At 54.8% G+C, this 14,374-nt stretch overlaps 1 protein-coding gene across 1 annotated transcript in view; it reads left to right on the forward strand.

Annotated features, from left to right (window-relative positions):
* The first annotated feature begins 1,206 nt into the window (after positions 1-1,206).
* The window catches only part of LOC144806393 (uncharacterized), a 51,817-nt gene continuing 38,649 nt past the window's right edge, over positions 1,207-14,374 (forward strand). The window contains exon 1 of the mRNA XM_078672757.1: positions 1,207-1,325. The gene's annotated coding sequence lies outside the window, so the exon portion shown is untranslated. The remainder of the gene's footprint in view (positions 1,326-14,374) is intronic.

Genomic DNA, 14,374 nt, shown 5'->3' on the forward strand with positions numbered 1-14,374 from the left:
TTTATAGGTTCCACAACCAGGATTAAAAAGAATGAGGATGGGTCGTGTTAGAAGAGAACACTAGGTTCTCAAAACATTATTAGTTTTTCCCCTTCCCTTATGCTCCGCCCTGAGTGTGGCTACACCAGGGCGTTTTGTAAGCAGACCCGATGATGAAGCATGTCACACGCTTTTGTGTGTGGGTGAGGGCAGTTTTCAAAACAGATTTCTTTTTTCTGTCTCGTGTTGTTACACGTGTACTCTTTGACCCTCTCCCTTGTGAATAGTGAGTTTTAAAACACATGCCTTTTGCTAGCAGGCCCCCTTCCAGTGACATTCATCTTAGAAAGGGGCTGTCGGTTTGTAAGTTTGCAATTCAGGGGCTATGTAGAAACTTGAACGTCTTTCCAAAGCTTATTACTGTTTTAAAGGGCGTAGTAATTTCTGATATTTCGCTTTTTCCATGGATTTATGTGTTTGGTTTTATTTCAGGGGGAAAATGTCTCTGTCACTGAGAGCTGCAGTCATGCTGCTGTCTCCGGTTAGTGCCCTTCCTTCCATTTCTGATGCTTTGATGCAATTTTAAGACCTTGTTAGAGTTTCTTGTTGCTGAAATGGGGGTAATTTCCGATATTTATGTTTCCCTAATCTTTATTACTTGATTTTGCCCGCCACAAGTCAGTGTCACTCATAGTCATTGAAATGTCACTCATAATTTCACTGAAATTATGAAAATTTCACACATAGCAATCTGAAACCTTGGCAGCTATGGTTTGAGGAATTCATGGCCCTGTACAATATAAACAATCACCCCCAGGAACATTAGAAACGCTGCTCAGCCTCATTGCAGCAGCTGTGTCTACATTGCACACTTGAAATACAAGTCCTCATTTAAATTCACTCCTGAATGTCATGTCTGATCCTTTGCAGGCGCCAATGCTGGTTTCCAATACAAGACCCTGTCATGGACTGTGAGTGTCCACACCTCTGTGACATTTAAAAACCCAGGTCTTTACAGTCACCAATGCTTGTTTCCCTGCTGGAGCCTGGAGGCGGCGGTTCCGTCCGCGGCCACCTGAGGGCGCTCCTCGCCTGCTGCTGAAACCACTGATCTGCACATTGGATGTAAGGAGAAGAGTTTCCTCTTCTGGGTCAGCGGTGGCAGAGACAGCACCAGCAGCGGGGGTGACATCACTTCCGGCCTCTACTGGTGTGTGCAGCCTGCAGCAGAGGAGGAAGGAGCCCTGTCTGTCTGTGCAGCGACCTTCATCTTCAGACCCTCACAGACCCCAGATCTGCCCCTCCCCCCCAGGAGGAGGAGAGAGCCCGGACAGGTTTCTGCTCAGGTAGGAGAGCTGCCAACTCACTTGGCTGCAATTTATGAATTCCTGTATCAGATTCCACCCCCGGAGCGGAGGAGGAGAGGCCTGTCCAGGGGAGAGAGGGGGGGGTGCAGAGGAGGAGAGGCCTGTCCAGGGGATGTGGAGGTGGAGAGACCTGTCCAGGGGGCAGAGGAGGAGAGGCCTGTCCAGGGGGCAGAGGAGGAGAGGCCTATCCAGGGGGCAGAGGAGGAGAGGCCTGTCCAGGGGAGGGGCAGAGGAGATGAGGCCTGTCCAGGGGTGCAGAGGAGGAGAGGCCTGTCCAGGGGAAGCAGAGGAGGTGACGCCTGTCCAGAGGTGCAGAGGAGGAGAGGCCTGTCCAGGGGGCAGAGGAGGAGAGGCCTGTCCAGGGATGCAGAGGAGGAGAGGCATGTCCTTTTTAGGGGGGTTGCAAAGAAGGTGACGCCTGTCCAAGAGGTGCAGTGGAGGTGAAGCCTCCCCAGGGGTGCAGAGGAGGTGAGGCCTGTCCCGGGGTGCAGAGGAGGAGAGGCCTGCCCAGGGGTATAGAGGAGGTGAGGCCTGTCCAGGGGATATGGAGGAGGAGAGGCCTGTCCAGGGGTGCAGAGGAGGCGCAGTCTGTCCAGGGGTGCAGAGGAGGAGAGGCCTGTCCTGGGGGGTACTGCGGAGGTGAGGCTTGTCCAAAGGGTGCAAAGGAGGTGAGGCATGTCCTTTTTAGGGGGGGTTGCAAAGAAGGTGACGCCTGTCCAAGAGGTGCAGTGGAGGTGAAGCCTCCCCAGGGGGAGGATAGGAGGTGAGGCCTGTCCAGGGGTGCAGAGGTGATGAGGCCTACGAAGCTGATGCAGAAGAGTTCGGGCCTGTTCCGCGGGAGTGCAGAGGAGGTGTGGCCTGTCCAGGGGTGCAGAGGAGGTGATGCCTGTCCTGAGGGGTGCAGAGGAGAAGCCTGTCCAGGGGGAGCAGAAGAAGTGAGGCCTGTCCTGGGCGTGCAGAGGAGGTGAGGCCTGTCCCGGTGCATGCAGCGGAGGTGAGGCCTGTCCCGGGGTGCAGAGGATGTGAGGCCTGTCCTGAGGGGTGCAGGGGAGATGCCTGTCCAGGGGGAGCAGAGGAGGCGAGGCCTGTCCAGAGGAGGGGCAGAGGAGGAGAGGCCTGTCCAGGGGAGCAGAGGAGGTGAGGCCTGTCCAGGGGAGCAGTGTCTCTCTACGGGGCCTGTGCATAGCACCTGATGCTCAGGGCGGAGTCAGAGGCGCTGTACGGGGTGGAAGGAACTCTGGGCTCCTCTGTCCTTAATGAGAATCCTTCACCGAGAGGCCTGTCCAGAGGAGGAGCAGAGGCGGAGAGGCCTGTCGAGGGGAAGAAGAGGAAGAGAGGCCTGTCCAGGGGTGCAGAGGAGGTGAGGCTTGTCCAGGGAGGAGCAGAGGAGGTGAGGCCTGTCCAGGGGGCAGAGGAGGTGAGGCCTGTCCAGGGGATGTGGAGGAGCTGAGGCCTGTCCAGGGGTGCAGAGGAGGAGAGGCCTGTCCAGGGGTGCAAAGGAGATGAGGCCTGTCCAGGGCTGCAGAGGAGGAGAGGCCTGTCCAGGGGTACAGAGGAGCTGAGGCCTGTCCAGGGGTGCAGAGGAGGTGAGGCCTGTCCAGGGGTACAGAGGAGCTGAGGCCAGTCCAGGGGTGCAGAGGAGGTGAGGCCTGTCCAGTGGTGCAAAGGAGGTGAGGCCTGTCCAGGGGTGCAGAGGAAGAGAGGCCTGTCCAGGGGTGCAGAGGAGGAGAGGCCTGTCCAGGGGTGCAGAGGAGGTGAGGCCTGTCCAGGGGTGCAAAGGAGGTGAAGCCTGTCCAGGGCTGCAGAGGGGGAGAGGCCTGTCCAGGCGTCAGAGGAGGAGAGGCCTATCAAGGGGTGCAGAGGAGGAGAGGCCTGTTCAAAGGTGCAGAGATGGGGAGGCCTGTCCAGGAGTGCAGAGGAAGAGAGGCCTATCCAGGGGTGCAGAGGAGGTGAGGCCTGTCCAGAGAACTGTCCAGGGGTGCAGAGGAGGAGAGGCCTGCCCAGAGGTCAGAGGAGGAGAGGCCTGTCCAGGGGTGCAGAGGAGGAGAGGCCTGTCCAAAGGTGCAGAGGAGGGGAGGCCTGTCCAGGGGTGCAGATGAGGAGAGGCCTGTACAGGGGTTCAGAGGAGGTGAGGCCTGTCCAGGGGTGCAGAGGAGGTGAGGTCTGTCCGTGGAAGCAGTGTCTCTCTGGGGCCTGTGCATAGCGCCCGAGGCTCAGAGTGGAGTCAGAGGCGCTGTATGGGGTGGAATGAACTCTGGGCTCCTCTGTCCTTAATGAGAATCCTTCACCGAGAGGCCTGTCCAAGGGTGCAGAGGAGGTGAGACCTGTCCAGGGTTCAGAGGAGGTGAGGCCTGTCCAGGGGGCGGAGGAGGAGAGGCCTGTCCAGGGTTGCAGAGGAGGCAAGGCTTGTCCAGGGGGAGGAGAGGAGGTGAGGCCCGTCCAGGGGTGCAGAGGAGGTGAGGCCTGTCCAGGGGTGCAGAGGAGATGAGGTCTGTCCAGGGGTGCAGAGGAGGTGAGGCCTGTCCAGGGGTGCAGAGGAGGAGAGGTCTGTCCAGGGGTGCAGAGGAGGTGAGGCTTGTCCATGGGGAGGAGAGGAGGTGAGGCCTGTCGAGGGGTGCCGAGGAGGTGAGGCTTGTCCAGGGTTGCAGAGGAGGTGAGGTCTGTCCAGGGGTGCAGAGGAGGTGAGGCCTGTCCAGGGGTGCAGAGGAGGAGAGGCCTATCCAGGGGTGCAGAGGAGAGGCCTGTCCAGAGGTGCAGAGGAGGTGAGGCCTGTCCAGGGGTGCAGAGGAGGCGAGGCTTGTCCAGGGGGAGGAGAGGAGGTGACGCCTGTCCAGTGGTGCAGAGGAGGGGAGGCCTGTCCAGGGGTGCAAAGGAGTTGAGGCCTGTCCAGGGCTGCAGAGGAGGAGAGGCCTGTCCAGGGCTGCAGAGGAGGAGAGACCTGTCCAGGGGTACAGAGGAGCTGAGGCCTGTCCAGGGGTGCAGAGGAGGTGAGGCCTGTCCAGGGGTACAGAGGAGCTGAGGCCTGTCCAGGGGTGCAGAGGAGGTGAGGCCTGTCCAGGGGTGCAAAGGAGGTGAGGCCTGTCCAGGGGTGCAGAGGAAGAGAGGCCTGTCCAGGGGTGCAGAGGAGGAGAGGACTGTCCAGGGTTGCAGAGGAGGTGAGGCCTGTCCAGGGGTGCAAAGGAGGTGAAGCCTGTCCAGGGCTGCAGAGGTGGAGAGGCCTGTCCAGGGGTCAGAGGAGGAGAGGCCTATCCAGGGGTGCAGAGGAGGAGAGGCCTGTTCAAAGGTGCAGAGATGGGGAGGCCTGTCCAGGAGTGCAGAGGAAGAGAGGCCTGTCCAGGGGTGCAGAGGAGGTGAGGCCTGTACAGAGAACTGTCCAGGGGTGCAGAGGAGGAGAGGCCTGCCCAGAGGTCAGAGGAGGAGAGGCCTGTCCAGGGGTGCAGAGGAGGAGAGGCCTGTCCAAAGGTGCAGAGGAGGGGAGGCCTGTCCAGGGGTGCAGAGGAGGAGAGGCCTGTACAGGGGTTCAGAGGAGGTGAGGCCTGTCCAGGGGTGCAGAGGAGGTGAGGCCTGTCCGTGGAAGCAGTGTCTCTCTGGGGCCTGTGCATAGCGCCCCGAGGCTCAGAGTGAAGTCAGAGGCGCTGTATGGGGTGGAATGAACTCTGGGCTCCTCTGTCCTTAATTAGAATCCTTCACCGAGAGGCCTGTCCAAGGGTGCAGAGGAGGTGAGACCTGTCCAGGGTTCAGAGGAGGTGAGGCCTGTCCAGGGGGCAGAGGAGGAGAGGCCTGTCCAGGGGTGCAGAGGAGGCGAGGCTTGTCCAGGGGGAGGAGAGGAGGTGAGGCCTGTCCAGGGGTGCAGAGGAGGTGAGGCCTGTCCAGGGGTGCAGAGGAGATGAGGTCTGTCCAGGGGTGCAGAGGAGGTGAGGCCTGTCCAGGGGTGCAGAGGAGGAGAGGTCTGTCCAGGGGTGCAGAGGAGGTGAGGCTTGTCCATGGGGAGGAGAGGAGGTGAGGCCTGTCGAGGGGTGCCGAGGAGGTGAGGCTTGTCCAGGGTTGCAGAGGAGGTGAGGTCTGTCCAGGGGTGCAGAGGAGATGAGGCCTGTCCAGGGGTGCAGAGGAGGAGAGGCCTATCCAGGGGTGCAGAGGAGAGGCCTGTCCAGGGGTGCAGAGGAGGTGAGGCCTGTCCAGGGGTGCAGAGGAGGCGAGGCTTGTCCAGGGGGAGGAGAGGAGGTGACGCCTGGCCAGTGGTGCAGAGGAGGGGAGGCCTGTCCAGGGGTGCAGAGGAGGTGAGGTCTGTCCAGGGGTGTAGGCATAGAGGCATGTCCTGGCTTGTCACATGGGTTCTGTGCGTTTAGACAACATAGACTATAGGATTGGTGTCAGACTGATTCTGGACACCTCTATCTGGTATGTTGGCCTGTATAGCAGCCAGCTCACAGTACCAATGGAAACTCCTCTTACCAAGGAGGGAAGAGTTTCTGGCAACTATCAAACATGACAACTCTGATCCTCTCAGATAGATAAACAGAATAAACGGTTGGGATGTTTTCAATATGTATTTTATGAACAGTCGTTATTCTAGTGTAAAATAGATGTGCTGAGACAATCAATAGACAGTAGAGGATATACATAACTAGAAGCACTAGAAACGTAAAAGGATGATAAATTTCTACCATTCTGCTAAAATAATGAATGCATACCAGCATATAAAATACATTACAGTAAAATGCGTACTCCTACGATGTAATCCTAGCTAGATGTACCTAAGTGTACCAAGCATGTATGTAGGTGTTAAGCCAAGAATCCTCCTAGGATAAGTCAAACCCCATTACCTGAATTGAGAGAGTGTGGGACCCCCGTTCTGGTCTCGAACTGGACAACCCGCAAGGGATGTTAACACCACTGCGAGCTGGAGTGTCTGAATGCAGGAACTTCAGCGTCTCACGTTAGTGTGTCGGCATGGGAGTCCTGATCTCCTCTCTCTTAACTCAGTAAGATTGTTTGAAATTTTTTTTATTGCAGATATTTCGAAAACATACCAGCATTTGTTTCGGGTGTCACGTTATCCAGCAGTGTCCCACCCCAGCTGCAATATAAGCTGCACACAGCCGTTTAGCCCCCATCCCGGGGGCCGGGCGGCAATAGCTAATGAATGCCGGATTAGGAAACACTTAAGGAAACAATGACATCTGCTCAGCTAAACAATCTAGTATCTGCTTTTTCCGTTTTCCCCCTTTCCCTGACCCAACAAATAACTGGCCCTAATGACCAAACAATAAAATAAGTAGCGCTTTTATAAGTAGGAGGTCCGCCTCCCGCCTTCCGGTACCCTGTACATCCGACTCACGTTAACACCCCTCAATATAACAACCACTAAGCAGGGAAGCACCTTAACCAGTCAACTGACTTGAATGTCACATCTGCAACCTTCACCTTGTTGTGCTCCCATATGTCAGCATTAGGGCCCTGATAACACCACCCATACCCTCCCCCCCAATTACTGCTGGTGTGGGCCCAGTGTCATTATGTCCACTCCTAAATGAAAGAGACCTGTAGGATCACTGCACTTCTAATATTGTATCACCTGGAACTTCAGTTAAGACCTCCCCTTCCGAATCCACTTCAGCTTCTTGATAATTGCGCAATGTACATACTAATACTTCCCATGCTCGTGCCATCTCCAGACTTTTCACATTAGCTGTGCGGGCTGCTTGTCTGAGCATAACAGTGCCCTCCCCATGGGCCCATTTAAGCAAGTCGCTCGCCCATCGTCTGTAAGAAGGACCCCCCTTTGATTTCCAGTGCCAGGTTATTTCCCTCTGGGCTAAAATGAGACCCAAATCAATGAATTTGCTAGTGATTTTGTTCATTTTCGTGTGAGGAAACCAAAGCAGTAAACAAATTGCCTTATCAAAATCCACCTGCCGGTCAGTGATAGTGTTAAGAAGTGCTCCCTCAGACCAATAGAGCCCTAGCTTCGGACACTCCCACAACATGTGATCTAGTTCCACGGCAGGCATCGAGCATATAGGACACGCTGCGTCCTGCACCTGGAAACCCTTCGTATCTTCCCTGGTGTAAGGTAAGCTCTGTGCACTACAAAAAAATGTACTTGCTGGAATCTGGCATTCCTACACCCCTTCCACGTCCGTCTCAGGATATGACCCCATGTTGTATCCGGTATGGGTTTCCCCACACTTGCCTCCCATTTTTGCTTCAGGACCGTCAGCGGTGCCATACCCTTTTTTAACATCTGAGAATGCAAGCACATGACCGCCTTAAACATTCCCGCTGCCATCGCCACGTATTGGCAAGCCATCATGGTCTTTGGTTCTGCCTGCCCAGTCTTCCAATGTTTCTTAATCGCCGTTGTGATAGCCATGTGCAAGAGGAAACTGCCATCGGGGAGGCCAAATTGGTCCTGCAGCCCCGAAAGGGTATTAACTCGGCGTAGAGGTCGCCCACCATAAGAAGCCCCAACTCTTCCCACTCCATTAGCGGGGACCAGTCCCCTCCGTGCGGTAATGCTGTTAGCATGCCCAGCGGAATTTCAGGCGCATACGGGTGTACCACTCCCGCCCTCTTTTGGCTCTTATTCCAGCACATCCTCAAGGTCTTCTCCTCTAGGGTTAAATCCCGCAATACTAACCTTTGCTGCATGACGATATACGAGAGGACATGCCTCTGCACTCCCGTCCCTTTTTTTTGGTCCAGTTCACCCTAAGACCTGACAGCCTTCCAAATTCCGATAGCAAGTCCATTGCTCCTTGCAGCGCTACTGTTGCGTCCTCCAAAAACAACAACAGATCATCTGCATACAATGAAATGTAATGCGGAGTGCCGCCATACATGAGGTCTCTGTATGCCGTCCCCGTTCGCGCTCTTGTTGCTAAAGGTTCGATTGCCAATGCAAACAGCAGGGGCGAGAGTGAGCACCCCTGTCTCGTTCCTCTCCGCACCGGGTATCCTGCAGATATCATAGACCCCAATTGCACCCTAGCAGTAGCAAAGGAGTACAGGACCCTCGTCCAACTGCGAAAACGCTCACCTAAGCCAAAATTCCCCAATACCTTATCCAGGTAATCCCACTCCAGGCTGTCAAAAGCTTTTTCTATGTCTACAAACAACACGGCCGGTATCATATCCTCATCCCATGCACTCCCCAACACTCGTACGAGGCGTCGGATATTGCTCGAGGTATTTCTGGTCGGGATAAATCTTGCCTGATCTTTGTGGATTAGAGTGGTCATGTGGGGCAGCAGTCTCGTGGCCAGTATGCGGCTCAAGGTTTTATAGTCCACCGTTACCATAGATAGGGGTCTACAGGCGGTCACATCACTACTCTCCCTCCCAGGTTTCAATAAGGGGACAATCAGCGCCTCTCTCATGGATTCCGGCAGGCGGCCAAGCTCTACTGCCTCATTGTACATCCTCCACTAAGTGCGGCGCCAGGAGATTGATGTATGTTACATCCCCTGGTCGAGTCTCCCTTTTGCGAGCCCGTTATTGCCGCCGCCGCTGCCGCCTCCAGAGCTCCCCACGTTGGGATTGGCGCATCCGTGGTGGTTTCGGCTGTTCGTGTTCTCCCTTGTGTCTACGGTCAGTACCAGCTCTATAGGATTCAAGCCAGGACCAAGCATCCTCTGGTGTCAAGAAAAACTGCGTCGAACCATCCAGGATCACCCTCAGCTTGGCCGGGAACAGCAGCGAGTATTGGATCCCCTCATATCGAAGCTCCTTCTTGACAGCTAGATACGAGGCCCTGCGCCTCTGTACATCCTGAGTGTAGTCTGGGAAAATTGTGACCGCGCTGTTCTCCACCGTGAAAGGCCCCCCTGAGCGCGCATTTTGAATCAACAGGTCTCTATCCTTATAGTGGGGAACTCTGGCCATCACAGGCCTGGGGGGGGCGGCCCGGCAACGGCGGCTTGGCGGGGACCTGGTGCACTCTTTCAAGCATAAAGAAAGAAGTTAGACCCTCCGGGGCCACCTGCATTTTGAACCAGTTCTCCAAATAGGCCACCATGTCCGTGCCTTCTATTATTTCCGGCAGGCCCACTATCCGTACATTATTCCACCTATTGCGACTTTCGGAATCTTCAGCCCTCTTTTCTAGTGTCGCTAGGCGTTGCAATGCATTTTCTAACTTGCGTTCCACCGTCACCACCGCAGGTTTCAAATCCTGGAGGGCCACTTCATGATCTTTAACCTTGTCTGCCAATTTTGCGTGGTCCGCTCTCAGTAGTCCTAGTCCGGTTGCCACTTGGGTTATATCTTGATGTGGAGAGTCCTTTGTGGCGGCAATGGCTTCCAAGATTTTATCCAGGCGCTTGGTCAACCTCTGTTCTGAGCTCGTACCTGCAGCTTCTCCCTCCTCAGCACGGACGTCGTCATGCATCATTGTGTTTTCCTTTCTAGGCTTCGGTTTCATTTCATGTAACGGTGTGACCCAGTAATCCGCCGGCGAGACTCCTTCAGCGGGTAGGCAACACTGCCATCACCGCTCCTGAATATCACTTCCGCAGCGCACCGCCAGTTGACACCAGATATCGTCAGGCTGAGTATCCCCGATGTCCACCTTCCGCCAGGGGTCGTCTTCTCAATAGTGACCTCCAGTCACAAATATTTCCAGCTTCAGCTCCAACTGCGAGGCTCTTTCAGCGACACAAAACGTTCAACCCCCACTACAATGCCGCCCCAGGGTCCAAAGACCTTGCCGCATTCAGATTCCACTCCAGCCTTTATGCCACTGTCAGTACTTCTTTTTGGGACAGTTACCCCGAAATATCACAATCACCGTACTGGGGCCCAACAATGTTCTCACACCCCTACGCCCCTCGCCGCATTCCAATCAGCAGCGGGCCAGGTTTCTCCAGGTGTACACCGTGCCCAGTGTTGCCCTCTTTCAATCCCACTTTGACGCGGCGATTCCGTCTAGGTACCACTTAGGCGCACCGTGGTGTGCAATATTCAGGCATCTCCTGTAGCCTGGCAATGCCGCTTCCATGTCTATGTACCTCGGATGTGTGGCACCGCTGACCTGTTTCCGTCCGCACTCCCACTGCGTCAGTATTACTCCCGCAGCACTCCTCACCTCCGGGCCAGGGGGCGATCCCACCGCACTCCTCACCTCCACCGGCACTTCGTACTGTATACGTCGTGTTCGCCACTCCTCCCAACAGCCCTGGACGTATGGGGGCCTACAAGCCTGCTCTCCCGGTGGTGCGCTCCGTATGCTGTGCTCGCAGCTGCCTCTGAGTCTGACCGGAGCTTACAGAGCACCAGAATCAGGTCCATATATCAGGCTCTCAACATTAGCGGCAGCACATCACCAGGCCGCTGGCCGTTGGGGGACACCCGCTGCATTTCGCCACTGCTATCGGCTGCCCCGATCCGCCGTCTCTCCTGGCGCCATTTTAGGAGCCCCAGTCGGAACTTCCGCCTGTCGATTCCTGAGCAGGCAAAAGTGGCTGCTACTCACTTGAGGTACCACTCAGGGGCGGCTATAGTCCGCAGTGTATGCTGAGCATATGATCGTCATGCGGAGGTGTACCGACTCAGAGTTCCCTGGGCTCCGCCGTCCGCTCGCAGTTGACGAGCACCGCCGCCATTTTGCCTACTCCTCGCCCACAGCTCCGCAGACGAATTCCGCCTGCCACAGAAGCAGCTCAGAGCTCCCTACGAGCACCGCTCCGTGCCGGCCGGCCTCCTCAATCGTTCCGGTGCTTGATTTTGTAAATACTGCCGCACCAGCCGCGGTTTAACAGGATAATTGGCGGGGTCGGGCACGGAGCTAGCTGCTCACGCCGACTCACCATCGGCACCCAAGCCACGCCCCCTGAACTCAGTAAGATGTGCCGTGTTTATACAAAAATTATCTAGTGTTTCTTTGTCCCTTGTCCCTTGTATTAGCCATTTTTGGATTTGAGCATGACCTAGGGGATGAACCTTGTACATAGATATTATGCAGGTGGTGTAGCTTCTACCTAGTTTCCAAGAACCCTCATGAATATTCATTCATACTGTATTAGTCCATTGATGAAGTTATAGGAGGCTATTGTTCAGGGAAAAACCCTTCTGCTGCACCCAGGACTTGAACTAGGTAAAGGTTCAATCCTAAAAGGTGAAAGTATATGATATTACCCAGACCTATATATGGGTACCTATATGGAACATAACAGGTCCTCACCAGGCCACGGTTCACATCCTGGTCCTCACAAGGCCCTGGTCCACCAGGCCCCAGGTCATGTCCTGGTCCACCAGGCCCGGCTCACGACCTGGTCCACCAGGCCCGGCTCAAGTCCTGGTCCTCACAAGGCCCTGGCTCACGTCCTGTTCCTCATAAGACCCCAGCTAATATCTAGGTCCTCACAAGGCCCCGGCTCATGTCTAGGTCCAGACAAGGCCCTGGCTCACATCCTGGTCCCCACCAGGACCCGGCTCACGTCCTGGTCCTCACAAGGCCCAGATTCACGTCCTGGTCCTCACAAGACCCTGACTCACGTCCTGGTCCTCACAAGGCCCTGGCTCACGTCCTGGTCCTCACTAGACCCAGGCTCACATCCTGGTCCTCACCAGGCCCTGGCTCACGTCCTGGTCCCCACAAGGCCCTGGCTCACGTCCTGGTCCGCACAAGGCCCTGGCTCACGTCCTGGTCCTCACAAGGCCCCAGCTCACGTCCTCGTCTTTACAAGGCCCCAGCTCAAGTCCTCGTCTTCACAAGGCCCCAGCTCACGTCCTGGTCCTCACAAGGCCCAGCTCACGTCCTGGTCCTCACAAGGGCCCAGCTCATGTCTTCGTCTTTACAAGGCCCCAGCTCACGTCCTGGTCCTCACAAGGCCCAGCTCATGTTCTGGTCCTCACAATGCCCTGGCTCACATCCTGAGCCTCACAAGCCCCTGGCTCACGTCCTGGTCTCCACAAGGCCCTGGCTCACGTCCTGGTCCTCACAAGGCCCGAGCTCACGTCCTGGTCCTCACAAGGCCCCAGCTCACGTCCTGGTCCTCACAAGGCCCCAGCTCACGTCCTGGTCCTCACAAGGCCCAGCTCAGGTTGTGGTCCTCACAATGCCCTGGCTCACATCCTGAGCCTCACAAGCCCCGGCTCATGTCCTGGTCCATACCAGGCATTTATCACATCCTCATCCTCAATAGACTCCGGCTTACGTCCAGGTCCTCCCCAGGCCAAGCAGAAGAGGGAGATCAATTGGTTGTTGGCCCACAATGCCACCTCAAACAGGAAGCACCATATTCAAATCAGCTTTAGACTCCTTCCAATAGAAGCAATCCAGCCTGAAGAGCCAATGCAGATCTTTTCTGAGCCGGAACTCAACCAAACCAAGACCGGTTTCAGCCTATCTGGGCCTTGACTGTATGGTGCGGCTTGATTCCAGCGGTGCAGCGAGCACTGAACCCACATCTGGGTCCTGATTGTAGGGTGCGGCTTCATTCCAGTGGTGCAGCGAGCACAGGACCCACATCTGGGTCCTGACTGTAGGGTGCGGCTTGATTCCAGCATTGCAGCGAGCACGGGACCCACATCTGGGCACACCTGGCATATTTATGAATACGGAAAATGATGGGTGGAGCGTTTGAGTTCATCACTGCCACTGGTAATGGGCCAGACTAACTTCAGCATCTTCAAAAACTGTGCCTGTTTAGTACCGGCACGGGGGCTTCTCTTCCGTCCCTTCCCCTGAGCTACGTGCATATTGAGGCTTAAAGTGAGTGACCCAATGCTCCTGTGAAACGTGGTTTTGCGGCTGGGTTGGCAGACCACCCCTGTCCCACTTAGCTATGTTCCAAAACTGTTTGGGATTTTTGTTTTCGCATGCTAATTTGAGTTCCTGCCATCTATCTAACTTGTGCTCTTCGGTAATTATACCTTAGTTGCCGTACAGCACTGGGATTTCACTCTTTAATTGCAGCTCCTAGTTTTCTACGCACCTCTTTACATTCCATATTGAACCACTGTGGGCCTTTCCTAGGATAGACTCCCTTGGCATAATGGCATCTATTAAAATAAGTGCGTAGCTTGGCAAAAAAGCTAACATGGGTACCGATCACCGGGTCAAGAGCAGCTGAGTTTAGCATGCATACTTCCAACTCTGAACTCGCCCCTTCAACATCTAGTGATATTGAAGCTAAAGCTTCGGGGTGCTTGAGTATATTTGCCCATTTTAGGCGTCTCATGTCGTTTGATGGAACCACATCCTTGTGAGCAAATTACTCTCTGATCGCGTGTGTTCCCGTTGTGGTAACAAATCAAGAGTTGCACACAGGGGGTTGTGGTCACTCTCTGGCCGCTCTCTTACTACCATATCCCTTAAGGGATGCCACAGTCGCAGATTGATTAATAAGTAGTCTATGCGACTAGCACAATTGCCATTGTTGAAAGTATTTGCTCCATGCCTATCGGATGTGGATCTGACATTCGCCGCCCGTGGTCCCTTCTCTAGATAAGTGGCATTGATTTGGATTGCCACGTCAGACCATTTTTTAATTGGTGGCAGTTCTTACTTTAAGATCCCCCATTGCTCATCAGCATCTGCAATAAAATCACAATATTGTATTGTATTGTAATTGCATTTGTATAGCGCTTACTACCCCTGACGAGGCGTTGAAGCGCTTTTTCGGCGAGTAGCAAGCTACTCCGGGACCTATTGAGGATTAGTTTTGAATTAGTATAGTAAAACATGCAAGTAACTTTTAAGTGGTGGATATGTTAGTCAGTTATTTGGATTCCGAAGGATAGCAGAAGGATAGAAGAGGAAAGAAGGTTTGTATTTATATAGCGCTTCTAACCCCTGATGGGGGTGTTGAAGCGCTTTTTTTGGCGGGTAGCATGGTATTCCGGAAACCCATAAAGGATTAGTGGTGAATTAGTATGGTGAAACATGGAAGTAATTTGAGTGGTGGATATTAGTCTGTTATTTGGAGTGTGAAGGATAGCGGAGGGATAGAAGGGAAAGAAAGGGTTGCATTCATATAGTGCCTGTTACCCCTGATGGGGTGTTAAAGCGCTTTTCTGGCGAGTAG

This window comes from Lissotriton helveticus (genome assembly GCF_964261635.1).
Source record: "Lissotriton helveticus chromosome 1_1 unlocalized genomic scaffold, aLisHel1.1 SUPER_1_unloc_7, whole genome shotgun sequence".
NCBI classification, from domain to species: domain Eukaryota; kingdom Metazoa; phylum Chordata; class Amphibia; order Caudata; family Salamandridae; genus Lissotriton; species Lissotriton helveticus.